The sequence below is a fragment of the Octodon degus genome, unplaced genomic scaffold, assembly GCF_000260255.1.
Source record: "Octodon degus isolate 3935 unplaced genomic scaffold, OctDeg1.0 scaffold00024, whole genome shotgun sequence".
NCBI lineage: Eukaryota > Metazoa > Chordata > Mammalia > Rodentia > Octodontidae > Octodon > Octodon degus.
The window spans coordinates 4,563,778-4,569,048 of record NW_004524600.1 but is presented as its reverse complement, the minus strand read 5'-3'; positions in this window follow the sequence as shown (position 1 = coordinate 4,569,048).

Below are 5,271 nucleotides of genomic sequence, written 5' to 3'. Positions count from 1 at the left end.
GGCTCTTTGCCATCCTGAGCCTTCTACCCTCAGTTTGCATGGCCAAGTGAAGTTCTGGCCGTATGTTCACACCATTTGGAGAAAAACACATGGAACCAACGACACAAGCATTGCACTTATGTTTTTCATCATGCACTCACTCTAGGTGTGTATAGTGTGTCGCCCCAGCCCCATGGGAACAATAGTCTGTCACTTGGGACCAGCATTTTTGAAGCTATAAGCCAAACACAAGCAACTCGGTGTCCTCCTACGTACTCTATCACTTCTTGTTCTCCAGCTGTCGTCTTCTAGGTCACAATGGGTGGGTAGAAAGTTGAACAAGAAGGGCATTTAATCCAATAAAAAGACTATTCCAATAACCCCAGGTCGGTGGAACTTTCAGAAGCTAAGTAACCTGGGACCATCATCATGCCAGTTCCTACATGGTTTCCCTCCCTGGACTAACATGGATTTGAACCTTAAAAGGTGGCTGAGATCTGCTTAACGTCAAACTCTGATTTTTCAGCTTCACTTGGGAAGACATATGGGGCCCATGTAATTCTTGAAGAGATGTAAACTGCAAATAATGGTTCTGTGGTGTATTTCACGTTCCAGGTCATGTGCCCTGGGAAGCTTGGTCCTCAGTGGTGGGCTAATGCCCACCAGGGATTTGGACTCATGTTGTTCCTAGTTCTTACAGACCATGGGCCCGAGAGGGAGGGGGCAGCTGAAAGGGCTGCTGGACTGAGGAGGGAACTGTGTTTTCTTCTCAACACAAAACACAGATAAGCTTCAGAGGGTTACGGAGAGGACAGCAAGACAGAGACCAGGGCGAAGATAGAGAATTGCCTAGGCTTTCCTTGTTTTGGTTTAAAACAGTGCCATTTTTAACAGATGCACAGAGATAGTGCACATGTGGAGCAGAGGTGGAGCTCAGAGTCAGAGCGCTTGCCTGCCCTGTGTGAGGTCCTGGTTTCAACATCCACAACTACTGCACTCCCCACTTCCCAAGTCAACAGGTGATGTTGCTTCTGTGCTGAAATAAAAAAAGACTCCTCTTGGTCTTAGCTCAGTGGGCATTATTCATGGCTTCTGTTTCAAACATACCTGGTCTAGCGTGGAATTCATGTGAAGCTGAAAAAAAAAAAGTCTTGGGCAGTCATTCTGGATCCTGGCTTGGTGGCAGTTCAGCATATTATAAGGTGTCGGCCTCTTGTCACAGGGTGGATACAATGATGTTTTATATCAAGTCTTCTCTACAGAGAACAACTAGGAGCTGTGAAATTCCTTCAAATGCAAGACATGATTAAATATCAAATAACTACCACTTACTTACCAGAAGGCACTGCGGCCCATGCTGCAGTCCTCAGATGAAGAAATCACTCCTTTGGTGAAGGCTATCTCCCAAGCAGCCACATTCACGGGTAGGTCCTGGACGTGTTGGGAAAATCTAGTTTGTACATATGTAGATCTTGAGCCTGCTAAATGGCCAACTTATGTAAGAGTGCCAAGCTCAAGCTTCATTCACTAGTGCAACCTTTTGCTGCGCAGAAAGACTTTTCTGAACCTCACCTGTACAGCCACAAGACTACAGCCAACTCAGCTAAGTGGGAAGACAGAGTACAGTGGGCACAGAGAGAGGCAGACAGGTACTTTGTTGTGCGTCAAATAAAAGGAAATAGCAAGCCAAATACTGTGAGGGGCCACCTGCCATATCTGCCTTTGAAGTGTGTTGTGGTCGGCAGCACAAACTTGTCACAGGACTGTGTTCCAGATCTGCGCAGAGAGCAGGTCTCCCAACACCCCTAGATGTTACATCCAAAAGAGAATAACACTTTGGCACTAAACACAGGTGAGCAGCAGCCTGAGGCCCTAGAGGTTTTGCTAAAAACTCTGTGACAGCCACACAAACTGTGTGACAGGTTGTAAAAACAGGAAAATACCACTTTAGGGCATCTATTTAAAACAATGCAGAACATGCTTCAGAGCACCAAAGTACATGTATGTATATCCGTGTACAACTAATACACACTGATTTCATATCACTCAACCCTTATGAATCCTGGTGTTATGTCCATATCACAGATGAGGAGACTGAGGTGACATTTCATTCAACAAAGGCATCTCAATTTCAGCAGAAGAAATCATAGGACAGGAAAATAGTTTTACACAAAGTCAGGATGATCTTTGACTAGTTAGTAGGTTATTCCTCAAAATTCTGTAGTATGTTTATATTAATTAGTGAAAAAGAAATATGCAGGTTCCAGACTAATTAGGTCAGAAAGTGCTTAGAATAAACAGGCGTATGGATTACAGATTGCCACAAGGAGCCTGCACACACCTTTTTTTTCTTCCTCTCAGAATACACTTTGGGGAAGGCTGGGCTAAAACCTCAAGTCCCTGAATTAAAATTTGGGAAGACAAGTCTTGCACTTGTGATACACTGGGTGATCTCCTCCTTCCCACACTTGCCAGATTTTCTGTTTTCAAATTCTGAAGTGAGCTAACTGGGAAATTCTGACACTGACACTTCGGAGGACTGCATGACCTAGAGCATTCTAAAAGATAACCAGAGCCTGGGGATGGCAGGGGTGCACCTAACAGCTGGGATCCAGGTGGAGACCCTGTGACTTCAGTGAGCCCGACCACTCAGGGCTGCTGTTGTGGCACGGGGGCAGCAGCACCAGGCAAACGCACCCTCACCTAAGACCGGGCAGGAGCCAGACGCTCCCAGGAACTGGGGCCTCGGAGCACCTGCAGGGTGCAGTCAAGCCTGCAGGCTACACTAGGTGCAACTAGAACCACACTGTCCCTTCCTTCACAAAAGTGAGTGTCTTCAATGTGTAAATGGGGTATTGTGAAGGTTAGTTGATTTCTAGAGGCCTTTGGCCTGAAAGCCTGAATGTAACTCAGCAGTGCCACTTTTCACTCACAACCTTTTAGAGCCTAGATGGAGCTTGGTAACATTTTGTACACAGTACATCTCTGTCAGAATAATGTGCTACCCTGGCAGGTTACGTACTGTTGTGAGAAATATTTATTAGTTTTAAAAGACCTGCCTGACCATTATGTTCAAGTTAACATCTGAGTTCTGATGTGCTAGGGACACATGTGGCTGGTGCTGCTGGGCTGGGCTCTCCAGGTAAAGCAACCACAACCCAGCCAGAAGCAAATGGGGTTTGGCCAATGTGGCTCATTAGGATACTTTTTTTGCTTCCTTGTAGAGGAACAGATGAGAGAAACTGGTACATGTGGCCTTAGAGGAAATGAAAGACTGCCAGCAGTTCTGAAATGAATGGATTGTCAGGGCAAAGGCTGTCTGCTTTTGTAAGAGGCAGTTAGAGCTAATAAGGTGTAAGGTACAAGCCCACATACCCTTCTAAAACTTTTCCTATGACTAAAAATGGCTTAACTGGTCTTTGAAGAGTTTGTATCATGATTAAGAACTGATTCTGTACCCTTAATCAAAACACCAAAAAATATATTTCTGAGCAGATGCCACCCAATATTTCTTACATAACATTAAAAAATTCAGTCAAATACCAACAGATTCAACTTTATAGCACCATTCCAAAATACTAAACTTTCTTTGCACCTTTATTTTTATCTTTTTTTTTGAGGGGGGGTGTTACACATTTAAAGTATGGGCATCCTGTAAATTTCTGAAAAGCCTCATAGAAAAGAAAAACAACTAATTTTTAGGACAAAGCAATAACTCAATTTATAGGCAAGATTATCTTAAACAGGCTGTAAATTCTTCATGGGCTTCTGAAAGTCTTGGTGCTGGAGTGAGAGTGGAGAGAGGAGGCTAGTGTCTTCCTGGAGGAGCCTAGAGAGTGCTGTGTCAGGAGGTCCCCACACTGCCCAGTGGGCAGACTCTGGACACTGGCTACAGCTCAAAGCATGACACCAAGTCTTTCATGAGGACTTTACTCTTCTGCTTGACAAAAGAATTGGGATATTATGTAACTTCAGAGTTTGTGTATATCTTTTATTCATATTTTGTAAGAGAGAAATTAGTGCAATACTGAATCCCTCTTACAAACTTCCAAGTTTTACGCTTGGAGCACTAAAATCTGTTTTTAGCAAGCAGGTTTATTTAAAGTCTAATTATGAATGGGTATTTAATACAACATGTATATTGCTGTATTGTAATATAAGACAACTGTTTGATTAAACAACGTGGGAGCTGACAGACAAGACTGCAAGAAAAATCATTTTTTTTCTTGTGACACTACAGCCACGTCTTATACTGATTATAACTGCATGTTCCTGTCTAGCTCTTCCATATATTACTGTGAGCAATGTGAACCAAGACAGTAGGTGTGGCAGAGGGTTGGGAATTGTTGGGTACATGGAGACTGGAGGAGGTATGAGAGAGGTAGAGTCAGAATACGAAGGGAATCCACTAACAGTGTAATTATGCAGCAGTTTCAAAGAAATTGATTGTTACACAATAACAGTCAATGACCCAGGAAGAGAAAGTTAGAGTTGGTGAGTATTAAAAACCTACTGTGCACCAGGTAGGAAGGAATATGAGAATAATATGTCCTGAAATAAAAATAATCACTTTGCACTATGTACACCACATACAATATAACAACTCTTTTTAACATTGCACAATATAAATATTATACACCATGGAGTAAACTAAATGCAAAATAACTTTGAGGCACACAGAAGAAACATGGATAGATTGATCTTTGATTAAAATTCAGATGGCGTTAGTTAAAAGGCAGAATGTTACATTTTCAGGCCAGTAACCTTTGGAGATCTCACTTCAAGTGGGTTGGCAGCTACCTCCCATTTTTACTGGAAATTATTACATCTCAATGTCCTTAGATTAAACTGCTTCAAACAGACTAATTAGCTAAATAATCTGAGAAAATCAAACTGTTGTTCCCCACTCCAAAGTAGGTAACCCTGAAAGGTCATTTCTGACCTGAGGGTTTTATAATGTGAGGATGCCACTGTATTTCCCTTATTTCTTGTAAATAACTTGGTTACTATGAAAACCACTTTTAGGAAACTAGAACAGTATTCAAGAACACCCATCACAGTGCTTAACAAGATTTAATGTACATTTATTCTTAACATGTGGAACATATAAAGATTTTATACTGAATAAATGATATTCATTAAGCCAGAGGAAAAGGAGGAATTTACATCAAGTTTTTTTCTTTTTTTTTTTTAAACTACATTATCTTGAAATACAAATGTGGATTCTCATCACTGAAAAATCTTTGAAGTTGTGTTTCTTCCTTTTAGCTGTATTTTTTTTTTTTTTTTTTT